This window comes from Cervus elaphus, chromosome 21 (genome assembly GCF_910594005.1).
Source record: "Cervus elaphus chromosome 21, mCerEla1.1, whole genome shotgun sequence".
NCBI classification, from domain to species: domain Eukaryota; kingdom Metazoa; phylum Chordata; class Mammalia; order Artiodactyla; family Cervidae; genus Cervus; species Cervus elaphus.
The window spans coordinates 19,141,628-19,162,612 of record NC_057835.1 but is presented as its reverse complement, the minus strand read 5'-3'; the positions used below and the strand labels follow the sequence as shown (position 1 = coordinate 19,162,612).

The 20,985-nt window shown below is 39.5% G+C and overlaps 1 protein-coding gene across 6 annotated transcripts in view; it reads left to right on the top strand.

The window, feature by feature from the left end:
- NSMCE2 (NSE2 (MMS21) homolog, SMC5-SMC6 complex SUMO ligase) overlaps nucleotides 1–20,985 on the top strand; it is a 232,458-nt gene that overhangs the window by 8,196 nt on the left and 203,277 nt on the right. The window lies entirely within an intron of this gene.

Sequence of the window (20,985 nt, the reverse complement as noted above, 5' to 3'; positions counted from 1 at the left end):
TTGCTCAAAGATAGGTAATTTTCTTTGAATTTTGAACTTATAATTTTTTATCTGTGAAATATTTAATTCTTGCTGAATACGTGAGGAACATTTGGAAGAAAAGAATAAAAAGATGCATATTTAAATTGCCCAAGGGTTCAGTAGATGAGAAAATTTTGATGGAGAGCTTTTGGATTTTACTGCTCCATGCTGCTTTCTGTCTGTGCCTTGCTGAAAGAAGCAGAGCAGAAAGACTGCAGTTATTAAGGTCAGGCAGGTAACTGAATGTCTGTTGAGCTATGCCAAGGTACAGTGGTGATGGTGATGGCCATACTGCTCTAAAGATGAGAGCTGGATTGGGACAGGCATCAAACGTGTGCAGGTGCTATGCTGTTTCTACAGGTGCTGTCTCACTTGGTCTGACCTGTAATCCTGCAAAGTAAGGACTGTTGTTATCCCCACTGTGAGCCACTGAGGCTTCGTGAAGCTGAGTACCTTCTTAAGGTCACGCAGTGACTCGGCAGTGGAAGTTGAGATTTGAGCATAAGCGATTTGACTGTAGAGTTTCTGCCCTTAACCGTTACACTTTATTGAAAATTGACTTTGTCCTTCAATTGGCATTTGCAGCAGTTGGATAATATTGAAGTAACATTTAGTGATATTTAGCCCAGAAAGTTTTGGTTATTTTGTTGAGGTTGACAGTATCTGATTTTCCTTTCTTCTCCCTCTCCCTTTTCCTCTTCTTTTCCTTCTCCCTTTGAAATTCCAAAGTGAGGTTGCAGACTTTTTCTGAAACAGCTCATCAGCTTTTGTCCTTTTCTACAAGTGGAGTTTTCAACGACTTCCCTTGGACATTTGTGCTTTTCCTGGGCCTTAGCGTCTTCTGTTTACAAAGGCAGAGTTGAGTATGGTTGTGGAAGGAAGTAGCTGGGATCCTTTGGGGTCATTGTGCTGACCTTGGACTGTCTATTTCTGGACTCATAATGGCAGGAAAATCAGTTCCTTTTTGGTTAAATGATGATGGACAGGTTTCCTCCCCTTGCAGCCAGAGCACCCTGACTGATAGAAGTGATACTGTGAATTGACTGAATGATAGTCAATTTTCTTTCTTGTATCCAGAATTTGTATTCCAGCTAAGAATCATCACCTTTTTAAACCTGATTCCTTTTCTTTTTCACACCTTACTCCATCCAGGCAAGAAACAGAGTTTTCACTTTGTGACGGTTACTTTAGAGTTAGTGATGAATAAAGAACAGTGGTCAGAGTTAAAAAATTGCATGGTCTTGGAAGTTTGTACTCTTCATGAATAACTGAAGTTTTGCAAACATTAAGCATTTAGCTGAGTGCGTACTTCTCAATTTGAATGCTTTTGGGGGTAGTATTCTAGTTTTCCTCCTGAAAGAAGGCATTCCTAAATCTAAAAATTAGATGAACAGAAAGAAAAAGAAGATTATGACTACCCATAACCCTCTCACTCATCATCTAATTTTGTGAAAAAGGAGTAATTATTTTACTTAAATCCTCTATGTTAAATTTATTTTCAGAATTACTTAATGGTTTGAGAGGCCAGCACATACTGACGTCACATTCTCAAGACTTATTTTCTTAGGAAGATCTGGATTTTCATTATATTGTAATAAATTTCTCTGTCTAAAGAACTGCTTCTTACAGCCAGGCCTCTAGTTATGGGGAAGGTTTCTTTTGGGCCTCGCTCTTATACTTTATTCCATAATTATGTTATTGAGTAGAAGCAGTAATTAGAAGAAAGTAATGATAGTGGGGTGGTGGCCAAAAGACAATAAAAATAATAGTAACCAGTAGAAGCCAGTGTTTTTATGTCTTATATCACTTTTGTAACTGGAGCCAATTATAAAAGCAAGAGATTATTATAACTTAAATAAATGAAGACTACTGAAAATTACCGTATCTGCAGTGTTAAAAGTATAAAGGTGTGGCCTACAGAATATTAAAAATCCAGGTCTCTAGAAGAGCTCAGTTATTTTGCCTTCGTCTTCATATTTCCCAGGTGTAGGGAAAACTGCACTGTTTCTACTCTGCTACTCACAGTGCTTCTGACACTTCTAGCTATCAAATGTCTGGGTCTTTTCCCCACTCTAGCAGTTTTCCAAATCTCTGCAGCCACCAGCTGGGTGTCCTACAGTTCAGTTCGGTTCTGACACTATACCTGGAGTTAGTGTCAGATCTCACAAGCTATGGACTCAGTCTTGTAAGTCTGCCCTTTGGGTTCTATTGATAGAATTAGCTGGAGCAGCTCACAGAACTCAGGAAAGCAGTTTACGTCCTCGATTGCTGATTTATTATAAAAGGGTACATCTCAGGAACAGCCAGGTGGAAGAGATGCCAAGGGCAAGGTGAGTGGGAAAGGGCACAGACCTTCTGTGCCCTCCCCAAGCCTGCCACCCTCCCAGCACCTCTGTGTGTTTACCAACCCAGAAGCTCTCCGAACCCCACCCTTTTGGGTTTTTATGGAGGCTCCACTACATACCCAACAAAGGCCTGTAGAGTCAAATGCTATGGTTTTTCCAGTAGTCATGTACAGATGTGAGAGCTGGACCATAAAGAAGGCTGAGCACTGAAGAACTGATGCTTTTGAACTGTGGTGCTGGAGAAGACTCTTGAGAGTCCCTTGGATTGCAAGGAGATCCAACCAGTCAATCCTAAAGGAAATCAATCCCGAATATTCATTGGAAGGACTGATGCTGAAGCTGAAGCACCAATACTTTGGTCACCAGATGCAAAGAACCAACTCACTGAAAAAAAATCCTGGTTCTGGGAAGGATTGAAGGCAAGAGAAAAAGAGCGCAGCAGAGGATGAGATGGTTAGATAGTATCACTAACTCAGTGGACATGAATTTGAGTAAACTCTGGGGGCAGCATACTTTTATCACTGGTATAGTCACTTCATTTGTTATCTGTCTGTCCTGTATGTAAGCCTTTTCCTCAGCTGGTAAAACTCCATGTACTGTTAACTTGTGTCCTAGAGATACATATGAGATACTATTAAATGTATCGTCACCATTATTGTATTGTTTAGTCTTGATCTGGGAACCTGCCTCACCTCCTGATGTAAGAGTTGAAGTGGGTGAAGAAATGGGAGCTGGGAGAGCTGACTGTGGGCCGATACTATTAAATAAAGGTGCATGCAGTGAAAACCCCACGTGGCTCAGTGGTGAAGAACCTGGCCTGCCAATGCAGGAGACGCCGGTTCGATCCCTGGGTCTGGAAGATCTCCTGGAGAAGGAGATGACAACCCTCTCTAGTATTCTTGCCTGGGAAATCCCATAGACGGAGGAGCCTGGCGGGCTATAGTACACAGGGTTGTAAAGAGTTGGACATGACCAAGAAGGCACGCAGACAGGCAAGGTGGTGAAAATCGCTGAGCTGGGTAGTCTTATCCTCACTCTATAGAGGGGGAAATGAGGCTCACTGAGTTGAAAAAACTTACAGCAGGGCACACACCTAAGTGACAGCTAGGGGATTTGAATTTAAAGCCACTTTGGCCTGATTTCAGCCCCTTGACCTAGATTTTCTGGTGCCACTTTGTCTTTCTGATGACCCTCAGTGGATGGCAGTAATTCTTACCAGCTGTTAGTGATGTCAGAGGCATTTTGGGGGTATATTTTCTCTTATCTCTTATTGCAGTACCTTTATATTTTATGCCATCGATATTAATGTCTGTGATGTTACCTGTCGTATTTGAGGCTTGGTTTTGCATGGTTAGCTTTTCAAGAGTTGATTTTTTCTTTTAAGTGATAGGTTTGTCATTTAAGCCGTGGAGTAAAGGATGGTATATATTCTTAATTGTGACTCTGTGGACCAGTAGTCATGTTGGGCATATATCTCTTGATCCAGTTTTTTTACTTCAAGCATATAACTTTTAAATTGTAAATAAACTGATACTTATTAAAAATTAGGTTTTTTTCCTCCCAAAGAAGAGCATAATATTAAGCTGAATTTAAGGGAATGCAAACAACTAAATGCATTGTGGAACTTCTCAATGAATCCCAGTTGTTTTAAGTTATTTAAAGTAACCAAGTTCTCCTCTAAGACGTACATAGAAAATAAACAGTTCAGCAAGGCTTCGTCAGACCTGCTTTTCTCTTGATTACTGTATAATATAGTTGCATCGGAGCAGATACAAACAGTGGACCTTTTTTGCAGGGTCTGTTATTATTAGGGGGTGTTATCATCAGTGTGTTCTCCATCATTCAGTCATGTCCGACTCTTTATAACCCCACTGTAGCACTGACTATAGCACGCCAGGCTCCTCTGTTCATGGAATTTTCCAGGCAATAATACTGGAGCAGGTTGCCATTCCCTTTTCTAAGGGATCTTCCCAACCCAGGGATGGAACCCATGTCTCTTGCATCTCCTGCATTGGCGGGTGGGTTCTTCACCACTCTGCCACTTGGGAAGCCCTTTGGTGACTCTTAATTTAAAAATCACCAGTGTTCTACCACCTTGGCTTTTCATGTGTTCCCTTTTTTCAGGTGGGCCCCCTTAAGAGGCCATAACCTGATATCCTGATAACAATTAATGCTTTTTCCAAAGGTGGCTCATGTGGTGAAGGATCTGCCTGCAATACAGGAGATCTGGATTTGATCCCTGGATTGGGAAGATCCCCTGGAGGAGGGAATTGCAACTGATTCCAGTGTTCTTGCCTTGAGAATTCCATGGACTAAGAAGCCTGGTGGCTACAGTGCATGAGATTGTAAAGAGCCTGAGTGACTAACACTTTGACTTTCTTGGGCTTGGCTTCCTTGGTAGCTCATCTGGTAAAAATCCACCTGCAGTACAGGAGACCCCGATTTGAGTCATGGGTCGGGAAGATACGATGGAGAAGGAATAGTTTGCCCTCTCCAGTATTCTTGGGCTTCCCTGGTGGCTCAGCCAGTAAAGAATCCACCCACAGCACGGGAGACCAGGGTTTGATCTCTGGGTTGGGAAGATCCCCTTGAAAAGGGAACAGCTACCCACTCCAGTATTCTGGCCTGGAGAATTCCATGTACTTTATAGTCCACAGGGTCGCGAAGAGTTGGACACGAGCAACTTTCACGTTCATTGTATTTTTGTTTTGTTATGTGTTTGGCCTTTCCTTTGAACTGGATTTGCTTGGAGCATAGACCTCAGGGTGCACTTAGGATATTTTCAGAGACTGGGACTATCAAATGTTGGATGGATATCAATGTGTTAGTAAATGGCTTTTAATGCAGTTCCTTAAATACAGATATTTAGATTCAAAATGCAGAAAACTAAATTGCTTTCCCCAATTAGAAATTGAGCACTTTTGTTCATTGTTGAACCTAATTTTTTAATACTTTGCACTTAGTTTTTGTGTCAGGACTGATTAATCCAGTAGTGCTCAAATGTGGGAAGAATTACATTAGAGGGCTTGTTAAAACAGATGCCTGGGCCCCAGTACTAAAGTTTCAATAGGTCTAGGACAAGCTGATGTTGCTCCTCCATGGGCCAAGAGCCCTGGTCTAATCATTATTTGCCCTTTGACGGGAAGCATACACCACTAGGTGGCACCAGGACACTTGTTAATCAGGTCGCCATTGGGCCCTTGCTGTGTGTGTTGATTGCAGGTTCAAGATTGTTTAAAAGGTATAATCGCTAAGTTACTGACATTTCATAACTTGGAACCCGAGTTATTCTGTATATCTAAGGATACAGAAAAATGTGTTGATTCTATCAGAACAACAGAAAGGTAGGGCTATTAAGGTTAAGGTCACCTCTTCCAGGAAGGAATGAGGACTATACCTCTCCTTTCCACTGGCTTTATTTCTGTTTGTACAGGTTACTCAGTTCATTTACCAGAGATAGATGCTGGCCCTGTCACAAAATAGAAGAGTACATCTCATATTTATTACTTAACCATTCTACCTTGGTGAATCTTGTTGTTGTCGATAACATTTAAAAACCACTTTCAATTATATGTACTGTTCATACAAATATGAGCAGTAGGTATAACTCTATCGGTGGGCCAACTGTAGTGGGACAGTCTGGGGATGTTAGAAAGTGTGAAATGTGTTTTCCTTTCCTGTTGCCTTCCTTAGTCAGAAAGCCGAGTTGTTTCCTTTGTAAGACCCACAGAGAGGAAAGTTTGGGCCGTCGCTGGCCTCACCTCACCTCGTGTTACCGTGCACTCTCACTCCATAAATTTCCAGGCATTCCAACACCTCCAGATTCTCCTCCTTCCCCGACTAACAACCTGAGAGCTGCCGTGGTTTCTGCACGTGATGGGATGTGTGGGGACAATTGCTTGCTGTGCTCTCCTGTTTGCTAAGCTGTCCCATCCGCGTTGGGATGTTACTTTTTGAAACAGTAAATGAGTCATAGTTTAGTTTTTAAAACAGAGTTTGTATAGTACCTGAATACTGCCTGGGTTTTTCTAGATGCTGGAGAACAATCTTTGTGTTGATTCTCCTTTTTAAAAAATCTTTGAAGCAGAAGCATGGGTTTGGTTTCAAAGACCTAACAGGTATGAAAAGGACTACTACAGAAAAAACCGAAATGGAGTCGCTCGATCAGATTTTAAAATCAGACTGGCACTTTATCATGTATCTTTGATCACTGAAAAGAATTAAGACTAGTTTAATTTTAGGAAAAGGAGACAGTTCATAGTAGAAGTAGAACAGACTTTAGAATCATTTTTGAAACATCAGGTTCTTTTTAAAAGACATAAAAGTTTGTCTTTCAGTAAGAAAGGAGGTTTTATTAGATTGGTGATTAAAAGATGAAACCAATATGAATATTCTACAGAAGATATTTATCATCCAGATCCATTTCTCCCTCTTTATCTACTTTACACCTGAAATTACGTATGTGTGTGCTACATAAATGTAAAGTATTATTTATATGTAGCAGCACTGGTCAGTAAAAATATGTGAGCCACATGTTTAACTAAAAATTTTCTAGTATCCTCATTACAAAAAGCAAGAAAAAAGAGGAGGCAATAATTTTAGTAATATTTTATTTAATCTGATGTTGTCTAAAATATTATGTCAACATATAATCAATATGACAATTGAGTTAATTTTGCACCCACATTCTTTTTTTTTTTTTTTTTAGCAAAATCATTAAAATTTATTTTTGTATTATATTTAACAGAGAGAAAAGGAAACTGAACTTAAAATGAAGGGATGGTAAAGCTCCAATTCATGTTTTTAAATTGGAGATAGTAGTTATTAAAATATCCCTAAAATAAGAAAAAAATTAAAAACTTTTTAACTTTATTTTTCTTTTATTTCTTTTGTCTGTTTGCTAAGTTTTGTTAATTAACATTATTATGTGACTGTAGATCCCATGGTTATTTATTCTTTTTTTTTTTTTTTCCTGTGGGTTTTGTCATACATTGATATGAATCAGCCATGGATTTACATGTATTCCCAATCCCGATCCCCCCTCCCACCTCCCTCTCCACCCGATTCCTCTGGGTCTTCCCAGTGCACCAGGCCGGAGCACTTGTCTCATGCATCCCACCTGGGCTGGTGATCTGTTTCACCATAGATAGTATACATGCTGTTCTTTTGAAATATCCCACCCTCACATTCTCCCACAAAGTTCAAAAGTCTGTTCTGTATTTCTGTGTCTCTTTTTCTGTTTTGCATATAGGGTTATCGTTATCACCTTTCTAAATTCCATATATATGTGTTAGTATGCTGTAATGTTCTTTATCTTTCTGGCTTACTTCACTCTGTATAATGGGCTCCAGCTTCACCCATCTCATTAGGACTGGTTCAAATGAATTCTTTTTAATGGCTGAGTAATATTCCATGGTGTACATGTACCACAGCTTCCTTATCCATTCATCTGCTGATGGGCATCTAGGTTGCTTCCATGTCCTGGCTATTATAAACAGTGCTGCGATGAACATTGGGGTGCACGTGTCTCTTTCAGATCTGGTTTCCTCAGTGTGTATGCCCAGAAGTGGGATTGCTGGGTCATATGGCAGTTCTATTTCCAGTTTTTTAAGGAATCTCCACACTGTTCTCCATAGTGGCTGTACTAGTTTGCATTCCCACCAACAGTGTAAGAGGGTTCCCTTTTCTCCACACCCTCTCCAGCATTTATTGCTTGTAGACTTTTGGATAGCAGCCATCCTGACTGGCATGTAATGGTACCTCATTGTGGTTTTGATTTGCATTTCTCTAATAATGAGTGATGTTGAGCATCTTTTCATGTGTTTGTTAGCCATCTGTGTGTCTTCTTTGGAGAAATGTCTGTTTAGATCTTTGGCCCATTTTTTGATTGGGTCATTTATTTTTCTGGAATTGAGCTGCAGGAGTTGCTTGTATATTTTTGAGATTAATCCTTTGTCTGTTTCTTCATTTGCTATTATTTTCTCCCAATCTGAGGGCTGTCTTTTCACCTTGCTTATAGTTTCCTTTGTAGTGCAAAAGCTTTTAAGTTTCATTAGGTCCCATTTGTTTATTTTTGCTTTTATTTCCAATATTCTGGGAGGTGGGTCATAGAGGATCTTGCTGTGATTTATGTCGGAGAGTGTTTTGCCTATGTTCTCCTCTAGGAGTTTTATAGTTTCTGGTCTTACATTTAGATCTTTAATCCATTTTGAGTTTATTTTTGTGTATGGTGTTAGAAAGTGTTCTAGTTTCATTCTTTTACAAGTGGTTGACCAGTTTTCCCAGCACCACTTGTTAAAGAGGTTGTCTTTTTTCCATTGTATATCCTTGCCTCCTTTGTCAAAGATAAGGTGTCCATAGGTTCGTGGATTTATCTCTGGGCTTTCTATTCTGTTCCATTGATCTATATTTCTGTCTTTGTGCCAGTACCATACTGTCTTGATGACTGTGGCTTTGTAGTAGAGTCTGAAGTCAGGCAGGTTGATTCCTCCAGTTCCATTCTTCTTTCTCAAGATTATTTTGGCTATTCGAGGTTTTTTGTATTTCCATACAAATTGTGAAATTCTTTGGTCTAGTTCTGTGAAAAATACCGTTGGTAGCTTGATAGGGATTGCACTGAATCTATAGACTGCTTTGGGTAGAATAGCCATTTTGACAATATTGATTCTTCCAATCCATGAACACGGTATGTTTCTCCATCTGTTTGTGTCCTCTTTGATTTCTTTCATCAGTGTTTTATAGTTTTCTATGTATAGGTCCTTTGTTTCTTTAGGTAGATATACTCCTAAGTATTTTATTCTTTTTGTTGCAATTGCACCCACATTCTTTTGTTAGTCTGGACTAGCCATGTTTCAGATGCTTAATAGTTCCATGTTAGAAATGGCAGTTGTAATAGCAGCAAGTATAGAGGGCATTTCAGTTTTCAGTGACTCGCAGAGAAGGGCAGAAAATTGTGATGGTAGTTAAATCAGTTAGTTTTGCATATTTTTTAAAGTGGTTTTGGTGAGTATTCACATTAAACCAGTTGGTAAAATAATATATTATCTGTTGATTTTTTCTCTCTCTCTCTTTTTTTTTTTTTTGAATCTTATTAGTCTTCTACCACTGGTGAGATTGGTATTTTAGGTTTTTCCCAAAATTGTTTAACTAGCTTAAAATTACTTACTTCTGCAGATCCTATTAATATTTGTTTCTGTTTGAAATGTCACATGCTGATTTGACTCCACACCTACAATATTTTCATATTTTGTAGTTGATGTGTTAAGTTAGTTTCTTGCTGGTGTTGAGCAAGCTCGAGAGGCTCAGCCTCTTAACTTCAGCAGCCAGAATATTCTGGTTGCTGTAAACCATTAGGCCTGTCAGCAATTGACCTTGGAAATGCTAATTTGCTTGTCCCTGCATGCTGCTCCGGGCACTGGCTTTCTCTCTGTGGGTGGAAGTTATGAACCCAATTTGGAGAAGAACTAGAGGCCCTTGGGGCGAGTTCCAAAACAGATGTGCTTCTTGCTTCACTTTTGCATGTGACCAGCTCGCAAGAGGCATTCCTTGCATGAATTTCTTTAAAGGCATTTTTGAGTTGGCACTTTCGCCTAGACTGAAGTTGAGAGGAGGCTTCATTGCCATTTGGATCTGCGCTTCCCCTTATTCTAGCAGCATCTGGGCCGTAATGAGGTTGATTAAAAATGATCTCATTGCTGTTTCATTATTGCTCTTGATGGGATTTTACTTAGGATAACTAACCTAGCTTTCTTTTAATCCCCTCCCAGTTAATTGCTCTATTTTTTTATGGCTAAATAGTATTCTACTCTTTGGATATACACATCCTGTGTGCACTGATAGACATCACATTGTGGTTATTAATAAATTGTTATTTCTATATTATTAAGAAATGCTGTTCTGCACATTTGATTTGCATTTCCCTGATGAGCAGTGATATGAAACTTCTTTTCATGTTCTTTCTGGACATTTGTGCATCTTCTTTGGAGAAATGTCTACTCACATCCATTGCCCATTTTGTATTGTATTTTGTATTGTATTATTTGTTTCTGAGTTGTAAGAGTTCTTTATGTTTTGTAGGTATCAGTCCATTATCAAATAAATGATTTGTAATTTTTTTCCCCATTCTGCACGTTGTCTTTTTATTTTCTTGATAGTAGTCTTTGAAGTGTAGAAGTTTATTTGATGAAGTGCAATTATCTCTTTTTTCTTTTGTTGTCTGTGGTTTTGATGTCATACCTAAGAATTCATTGCCAAATCTAAGGTCTTGCAAATTTATTCCTAGTTTTTTCCTGAGAGTTTTATAGCTCTAGCTATTATATTAAATTTTGAATGAATTTTGTATATGGTTTGAGTTAGTGGTCCAGTTTCATTCTTTCGCATGTAACTGTCCAGTTGTCCCAGCACTATTCCTTCTCCACTGAATAGTCTTGGTTCCTCTTTCTTGAAATTCAGTTGACCATTGGCATACTTGGTTATTTTTGGTATCTCAGTTAATTCTGTTCCATTGATAGAATTCTGTAGTCCTGTCCTTATGCCTGTACCTCAGCATCTTGTAGCTTTGTAGTAAGAGTTGAAGTTGGGAAGTATAGTCCTCCAACTTTGCTCTTCTTTTTCAAAATTGTTTTGGGTCTTTGGGGTCTCTTGTAATTCTATATGAATTTAAGGTTCAGCCTATCAGTTTCTACAAAGAAGACAGCTGGGATTCTGATGGGATTGCATTTATTTAGATCTTATTTAATTTCTGTCAACAGTGTTCTCAGAGCATTAGTTTTACATTTCTTTTGTTAATTTATTCTAAAGCATTTTATTCTTTTTGGTGCTATTGTAAATTGAATTATTTTCTTAATTTCATTTTCAAATTGTTCATTGCAAATTATGAAAGTACAGTTGATTTTTATTTGTTGATCTTGTATCTCGCAACCTTGCTGAATGCACTTATTAGTTTATATGTATATATATGTATATTGTGTGTATATGTGTGTATTTTTAATGGATGTGGTACGATTTTCTTTATGCAAGATCATGTCATCTGTGAATAGAGATAGTTTTATGTCTTCCTTTCCAGTTTTTTTATTTCTTTTTCTTGCCTGATGCTAGAACCTGCAGTAAATGCTGTGTTGAATAGAAGTGGCAGAAACAGGCATCCTTGTTGTTTAGGCAACCCCATGGACTCTAGCTCATCAGGCTCCTCTGTCCCTGGGATTTTCCAGGCAGGAATACTGGAGTGGGTTGCCATTTCCTTCTCCAGGGGATCTTCCTGACCCAGGGCTTGAACCCGCATCTCCTGCATTGGCATGTGGATTCTTTACGACTAAGCCATTTGGGAAGCACAACAGGCATCCTTATTGTGTTCCTTATCTTAGGACAGAAACATTCAGTGTTTTCATCATTAAGTGTGATCTTCTCTGGAGAGCTCCCTTCCTCCTGCAGTGTCCTCCAGCACTACCCCCATTGAGAAAGTTTAACATTCTGCTCGCTGTAAGGAGAAATGCTTAAAGCAATGTCATTCATTACCACAGAGCATGTATAAAAAGATAAGCTCTGAGCTGGGAGAGGCAGTAAACTGATTAACTGGCACAGCACACAAATGAGTAAGTAGAATAAAACTTCCAAAGCGCTGTGAGGGTACAGTATGTACAGTAAACAATGGGGCACTGTGGGGTTAGTAGGAAGTTCTAGCTGAGGACCTTTAAGGGCAATTTCATGCAGAAGATGATGACCAAAAGACGGATGGTGGCTTCTGTAGAGTGGGAGAGGGTATCTCTGGGGAAAGCAAAGGTGAGAGATGGTTCAGAGTTTGGTGTCAAGATCTCTGGAGGGTCAGGGGTTTTACCCCAAGTGGACGCTATCAGGTTAGCCTGCCACGGTTGGATGGATGCTGGCAGAGGGCAGGAGACTCCTGAGTCTGAGACAAAGGCCTTTTCTGTGGTACATCGAGCCTTGTGAACCTAGCTCCTGTAGGTTCACTCCCAATCTGAGTCTTTTCAGGGTTGATAGGGAAGCGCTCCAGGGTGATACTGCAGTGGGCTTGTGTTGGAGTTGAGGAACCTTAAGCTTGGGGAACTCAGATGTTTTTAATAGGCAGTAAACCTGCCTGAGTTTTGCTCTGGAGTGAGACTCTTGCTCTGTCTTAGTCTTCCAAAGCTTTGTTCACTCTGCAAACATCCTTGAAAGATAGTCTGGGACAAAAGGGCAGTTCATGCTTCTGCACATTGTGCAGAGATGTGTGAGGCACATGAAGAATTGCGTCCCAATACCTGATAGATCCAGGGAGGTGCAAGTAGTTCACCTTGAAGACTAGCTGCAGTTTGGTCCTTTTCAGAGTTTTAGCACCTTGTATTAGAGCTTTAGTACCATTACATCAAGATGATGTAGTACATTTCATCCTGCAGTAGTGAGGCCTCGGTTACTGCCACTTTCCTTCCTTCTTTTCCTTTTTGCCCAATAGGGCAGTAGAATACTTTGGTTGGCTAGGTAGAATAATTTAGGACTTTTAAGAACCAGGTCTGAAAGTTAATAGCATGGAGACTTGAGGTTTTGGCTTCCTCATCTGTAAAATAGGGGATAATATTGTCCTTATATCTAATGAGTGTTTGATTGTGGGCCCATGAACAGCTCCTTTATTCCCACCTTATTTAGGGTTGATGTGAGAATTGAATCATATGTATAAAATGCCCTCCACAATACTTGGCCCAAAGCACTCACATTTTATTGGTCAGTTACCTTTTTTTCCAAATTTTTGAACACATCCTTTCATTTATTTGTTTGCTTGTTTTACTGTCAGTTATAGTTTTTTATTCAGTCTCCAAACAGCTCCACAGAGCTGTTTTCATTAGATTTTTTTTTTAATTGAAGAATCATTGATTTACAATGTTTTGTTAGTTTCAGGTCAATTACTTTTTGACCACTGCAGGTAAAAAAAATGTTTTTGCTAATAGTTATTTGGGCCCTTTGCAGAGGGGAATGATCCTTTGGAGCTCTTGGTTGAGAATTAGTATTGTATAAAGTAAATACTGCACAAATTTAATATTGTACAAATAGCCTGGAGTTAAAATGCAAGTTCTGTTATCTACTATCTGTGTAACTTTAAACCAGTTACTTCAGTTCTTTGAGCTGCTTTTTCTTTGTGGGTAAAATAGGGCCAATATCTCCTTTTCACAGTTGTTGGTAGTTTGAAACAGTTTATGCACTTTGTCATGCCCGAGGTACTTTTCACCTTGGCTTGTCAGCTTGTAAACACTTACCTTGATAATAAAGAGAATTAGTGAATAAATAGCTGTAAAGTATATACCTTCCCATTGGAATGAAGAATGACACGAGAAAATGTGTTGTGATGGCCAAGTGTATGTGGGGGAAGGGATTGGGGGGTGGGCATTATCTTCTCAGTAGGAACAAAATGACGGCTGTGATGGTTTCTGAAGCAGAAACGTGTTCTAGTTTCAGAAAAATTAATATGGGATTTAATTTCAAGCACAGAGGATCAGAGCGCCTTTGGGACAGACTGAAATAGATATTTAAACCAGCTGCAAAAAAAGATTATATGGTCTGTTACACAGAAGATGCAGTTTTTGTTAGTGCTCTCTACTCTTAGAGCTTTCCAGAGTCTTTGGGTTATTTTGGAGTTTGTTGAATTTCAAAGAATTACCCTGTATCTGCCTTATTTTTCCAGGGTGCACTATGCACCTGTATTTAGATACTTAATAATTGGGAAGGAAAATACCAATAATAGTTTAGTAATGAACCTTACTAAATTCATATATCCAATCCCTAATAATACCCAGAAGCCTTCTCATAGATCCAGATGAACTCAGAGATTATCATGCGAGTCCAAGAGTTGTGTCACATGATTGACTGTGAAACAGTTTCTCTTCTTTATTCTTTTCCCTTTTGATTAACTGATGGCATGTTCCCGTAATTTCCCATTCATCCAGTTATTTAATGATATTAATATTTGCATTTTCACTCCAGTGATCTTGTTTTTGCTTCTCATCCTTACTGTTCTCACCAGTGGGGGAACTTTGCAAAACATAAGCAAAATCCTTCACATTTTAATAGTAAGAGCACAAGTGAAGCAGATGACTGCCTTGTGAACAGGGGTTTTAGTAAACTTTTGTTCTGTGTTTATTTAATGGATTTCATTGGTCCCAACCAATGAGCACCATGGGAATGGGTTTCTCAAGAACCTTTAGAAAGTATACTTGCCAAAATTTGAATTTCCCTGTTTAAGAGGTGACTGATTTAACTTCTCTTTTTCATTAAGACTGCATTTTAACTCTGGATCTGGGAAAGAAATGAAGTTTTAAGAGCTAGGATAGGTGCTCATACGTTTATTAGAGATTTGAGTATTATAATTGGTATTTGTTTTAATTCTCTGGCTATAATGTGGGAAGTGGTTTCCTAGGAATGAGCTGAAGGTAGACCAACCAGTCAGGAGACTGTTCGGTCCCAGGCATTAGGTAGTAGTGACTTGGACTAGAAAGGTGGTATGAGGTTGGTGAGAAGTAGACAGATTCATAAGAGACAAAGGGGGATAATTGATGACACTCAGTGATCTACTGAATGTGGAAATTGAGGGAAAAGGAAGAAGTCAGTGCTGATACTCGTTTCTGACCGAAGCATTCCCCATTAAGAGCCTGGTGTATTATTTTGCTATTTCTGTGGAACAGCTTACCAGAGACTTAGTGGCTTGAAACAACACACAATCTTATTCTCTGACAGAGCTGAAGGTCAGAGCTCTGAAGTGGGTCTCCCTGGGCTAAAATCTCCGTGTCAGAAGGGCTGTGTTCCTTGATGGAGGCTTTGGGTGAGAGTTGTTCTCTTGCCTTTCTCAGCTCCTGGAGGCTGCTCACATTCCTTCCATCTTCCAGCATAGTGGTGGCCAGTCCGGTCTGTCTCATCCTGCATCACTGTGACATTGACCCTCATGCTCTCCTTCACTAATAGAGAGCCTCGTGATAATATTGTTAATAGGTGTACCCAGAGTAACCCAGGAGAATTTATCTCCCCTTCTCAAGGTCAGTTGATTAGCAACCTAAATTCCCTCTCTCCATGTAATGTACATACAGTTTCTGTGGATTAGGAAATGGAACCTTTTGGCGGGGGGGGGGGGGGGGGGGGGGGGGGGCTTTATTCTGCCTACCACAAATGGGAACTCAAGGACTAGTGTTTTGGGGGAAATGAATTCAGCTTTAGATATGTCTCCAAGTGGGGATGACCACTAAGCAGTTGTCTTTGAGTTCGGGGTCAAAAAGGTAAGTATTTGGGAATAGCCTACCCAAGGGAATTGAAGCCATGCAATGTGTATTTGTTACTTAGAATATGTGAAATGAACAGAGGGTCTGGGCCAGCATCCTGTATTCTGGGTGAAGCTACAGACAGATGAGATAGAGGTGGGGCTGCCGGGGGATAGGAGCACATCTAGCAGGATTTGGTTTCAGGGAGGTGGTTCTATTTTCATCCAAAAAGAATGCTAAAGCATCTTTTTAAACCTCCTATTACAGATCAGGGAACTGAGGCCCAGAAAGACGAAATAACTTGTCTAAGTTGAACTAGTTAACACATGTACTTCTTGATTCCTTCTTCAGTTTGTCTGCCACACTGCATCCAAGTCCATTTAATCTTTTGAATTTGAAGATGGTGTTGAGAAAAGACTTCATGTGTGTGTGTTTCATAGGTGTTCTGAATACCAAGAAAGTAAGTTGTAGTAATAATGTTATCTGGCTAGTCCCTTACTTACATGCAAGTAAAATTCTTTACACCAAATAGCAGTTAAGAATTATTTTTTTTTTAATCATGTAGACTTTTCTAAATGCAGCTTCATCTCTTTTTGCAGTCTCCCTTTCTCCTCATTTGGTTGTTCTGTGCTCTCTGTCTCTCTCTTTTAAATAAACTTCTTATTTTGGAATAATATTAGTTTTACAGAAAGTTGTAGAAAACTCAAAGAGTTTCCATATACACTCACACAGATCCCCTATTTGTTGAGATCTTGCATTCCCATGGTACATTTGTCAGAACTAAAAAACAATAGTGGTACTTAACTATTGACTAAACCAAATGGTACACACCAGACTTTTCAGATTTCACTGATGTCTTTTTTCAAGACATTGTCCAAGATCCAGTCCCGGCTGTCACATTGCATTTAGTCACCATCTCTTTTGTCGCATCTTAGTCTGTTTCTTTTTTTCCCCATTTTTTTTTTTTCTTGGTTTTTATAACCTTGACAACTTTGAGGAATCCTGGTTAGATATTCTGTAGAATGTCCCTGAATTTGGGTTTGTTGTAGTTAGAGTGAGATTATGTGGTTTTGGCAAGAAGACCATGAAAGTCAAGAGCCCTTCTCATCACATGACACTAGTGGGTACACACCATCAACATGATTTGCTGTGATACAGATTTTTGGCACCTGGCCCCAGGGGTGTTTATCAGATTTGTATACTGTAAAGTTACTTTTTTCTCCCTCTACATACTGTTCTTTGGAAACAAGTCATTAAATCTACCCACACAAGTGAGGAGAGTTAAGCTCCGCCTCTTAGAGGGACAAATATCAACATACACTATTGAGAATTCTTTTGTAAAGAATTGTATTACCCCTGTCCCAGTTCCTAAATCATCTGTTTCTCCAAGGCATCTGGTTCCATTTATCAGAAATTGATATTTAGAAACTAAGATATGGGCTCTAGATATGCTTGTTGGTGGCACTAGTGGTAAAGAATCCGCCTGCCAGTGCAGGAGACTCGGGTTTGATTCCTCAGTTGGGAAGATCCCCTGGATGAGGCATAGCAACCCACTCCAGTATCCTTGCCTGGAGAATCCGATGGATAGAGGATGCTGGTAGGCTACAGTCCCTGGGGTCACAAGAGAGTCGGACACTACTGAAGCGACTTAGCATGCACCAGAATGTCACTGCTTCTAGGCCCTTTCAGCAGTCAGAGATAGGAAGTGTATGCATGTATACTAACAGATATGAACACATAGCTGTCATTGTTTCTGTATCTGTCCATCTGTATCTGCATTAAGGTATCCATGTGTTCATTCTGATGTCTTGAACTCTTATCTAGTATCACATGCTAAAATTGTAGTCTTCTTCCTTTGCTTATCTGTAACTTCCCTCTTCAACATTAAGAGACTTGGTTCCCGCTGTCCACCATCCAGATACTTTATTTTGTAAAGCAGATTCAGAATTGTTAGACCATACCTCCATGATGGACTTTATAAGCTAGCATACAGTGTTTATGTACAGTTCTTTTTGTCTTCAGTATTAACAGTTTTTAGTCAAAACACCATTCAGGGTTGCTTAAGTCAGCTCCTTTCCCCTCCAGCTTCCTTCAGTGAGCTTATGTCAGATAATCTGTGATGCAGGTAAATTCCTCTGTCATAATCTACATTCCATCCCAGGATCCATCAGATCCCTGACTGTTGCTGTGTTGTGGTTCACGTTGTTTTGTATACATGAAGGTTTTGTGAGTTAAATTTGTATGGGTTTTGACATTCCAACCTCTGTCTGAAAATGTATACTATACCGAAGACATGTTTACTAGCAGCAGTGTTGGAAGTGTTATTCTGAGACCAAAACTGGGAATGAGACCACGGTCAGTTTTACAGGTCGGCAGTCAGGGTTAATGAATCTTCTGTGCTCAGAGGTCGGGAAATAGTCCATGTATCAGGAAACTTCAGTCATCACATGTTTGGAGGTGTTGGGGTTTAGAGGATTAGGCATATCTCAAATACAAGGGAAAGAGTGATATTATATCACTCAATCAGGACATAGATATTGGAACTTAAAAGTGATGGCAAATGAAATCTACATAAAAGGACACAGGTGTATGTGGTACACAGCCAACAGGAGCGACATGGAAGTAGCTGCAGTGAGTTCTGAAATGGAGAAATTGCTTGGGGAGTCTAAGTACTTGAAGGGAAAGGTTCTGTCTCTTTGAAACTCCTACAGAAATGTTTCTCAAACTGCCATCCTCAACAGCCTGTCATAGAAACAGCTGGGATGCTTATTTAAATTGCAGAATTAGAGTTCTAGAAGCCAAGCCCAGAATCTGTGTTTCAAAAAAGCAGCCCAAGTAGTTCTGATTCCTCCTGAAGTTTGAAAACTTCTGCCCCTTGTAGTGAGAGTGGGATGCCTTGAAGGAAGTAGCTGTACCCTTGTGTTTACTAAGTGAATTCCACGTATGTCTTCTGATCAGAAAGCTGATTTTGCAAATAATATTAGAAAAATACCTAATGCTTATTGAGTGTCCATTCCGTGCTGAGTGCTTTTAGTAGAGTAGCTTGTTTAGTTTCTGTGCAGAAGATACTGTTATTATCCTCTTAACAGAAGATTAATAAAATTAAGGTTTAGAAAGTTTGAATAACTTTGACAAATAATTCTTTACTGGTAGGTTCAATTCAAACCCAGGCATTCTACCCACAGAGCCCATGTTGTTAGTTACGTTTGAAATCTTTGCTTTTGGGGGTTCATGCCATGCATCTTTATAGCTTCAGAGATAAATTAGCCCATCTAAGAAAGAAGAGACTGTTAAAGTCACACTGCCGTTTTGGTGCTTTAACAACTAAAAGTTTACGTGTATTCATATTTTATTGTTCATATTCAGCTCTCAAGGAAACAGTGTTACAGTGATATTCCTGAACCCTAAGAAGAGGCATGTATCCTAGAACAATTTTAAAACTGTTAAATGATACTTAAAATAATATGACAGTGTCACATTAATGTAAAAGTACAGTACATGGAGCATAAGAGTAAGATCACAGATGTATAGACTTTTATACCTGAAATGGACTTTAAGATCATAAATTCCCTCTTAAAACAAGGGAACTGAGACCCAGAAGATGAAGTTATTAACTCCAAGTCTCTGAGCAAATTACCAAGAGACCCAGTTGTCCTGATTGAGTTCAAGATCATTTCTACTTTCGTTCTGTTTCTTAAGTATCTTTATGAAACAATTAAAAAATTTGTAACTGGAATTGTTTTTAAAATCCATTCCATTTAGTTGAACCTGATTAAAAGTTGCATAGATGTTCACTGGGGGATGACAATTTATGGCTGAAATTAGAAGCAAATCTAGTAAATTTGGAAGGAAAGTTGGATACATTTACAAAAATAGATGTTTGAGTAAATGCCTAGGATACTTAAGCAGGAAAGTTTGTTTTAAAACAAAGGCTTTTGTGGAAGGTATTATTTATGCAATCTTATATTCAGTTCTGGTTTTCTAGCCTTATAAAGTGGCCTAAAATAATTCAGGAGTATAAAAATAGGAAAACAGCTGGTTGAGTTCTAGATTTGTTGAAAACATAGATTTGAAGTAACAGTTCCTTTTTTGTCCTAAAATTCTTTGAATTCAGAAAGAATCTCAGAAAAAAGCAACTTACCATTTTAACGGTAAGACATATATTAGAATAGTGCACCTCTGGGACTTCCCTGGTGGTCCAGTGGTTAAGACTCTGTGCTTCCACTGCCAGAGGTGTGGGTTCAATCCCTGGTCAGGGATCTGAGATCCTACGTGCTGCTCTGTGCAGCCAAAGATTTCTAAGAACAATGCCCCTCAAAGTTTCCCAGACTTCAGAATCTGCTTTGTGTACAGTGTTAATCACTCAGTTGTGTCCGACACTTTGCAGCCCCGTGGACTGTAACCTGCCAGGCTGCTCTGTCCATGGAATTCTGCAGGCAAGAGTACTGGAGTGGGTCGCCATGCCCTCCCCCGGGGATCTTCGTGACCCAGTGAAGCCGCCTTCACTGCTGAGCCACCAGGGCAGCCTGAGGACTTGTTAAAATACAGGTTGCTGGTCCCCACCTCGGCATTTCCAGTTCAGCTAGTTATCTGGTGTCAGACCTGAGAGTTTGCGTTTCTAGCAAGTTTTCTGGGGAATTGCTGATGCTGCTTGTCAGGCAACCACACTTTGAGAACACTGAATTCGAGAAAACGATTTATAATGAAAAGCAATCATACTCTGGTGAGGTAATTATAGACTAAAAGCTGGTTTCTTTGGTATCTGTTACATAAAAGATTTCTGTTGATTCATGTTTCCATACTTTACTAGTAAAACCATAATGATGACAGTGAGAGACATTAAAATGTTGTGAAGTCCCATCTGAGTCACTATGATAAAATTAAATTATATTAAATGTGGTTTAAATTATATGGTTAAATGTACTTTTTTGGTAATGTAGTTGTCTGAAAATTAGGAACTCGTGTGTGGAGTACATTAAGGGAATATTTAAATTTATTTATTTTGGGGTACACTGGGTCTTTGTTGCTTTGCTCGGGCTTTCTCTAGTGGCAGAGAGTGGGGACTTCTCATTGCGGTGGCTTCTCTTGTGGAGAATGGGCTCTAGGCACGTGGGCTCTCAGTAGTTGTTACTCTTGGGCCCTTTCAGCAAGAGGACTCAATAGTTGTGGCACATGGGCTTCGTTGCTCTGAGCCATGTGGGATCTTCCTGGACCAGAGATCGAACCCATGTCCTCTGCATTGGCAGGTGTATTCTTATCCACTGTGCCATCAACAGTGTTTTAATTTGCATTTCCTGGATGACCAATACTGTCAAGTACCTTTTCATGTGCTTTTTTGGCGTGCACCTCTCGTGAAAGTGAAAGTTGCTTAGTTGTGTCCAGCTCTT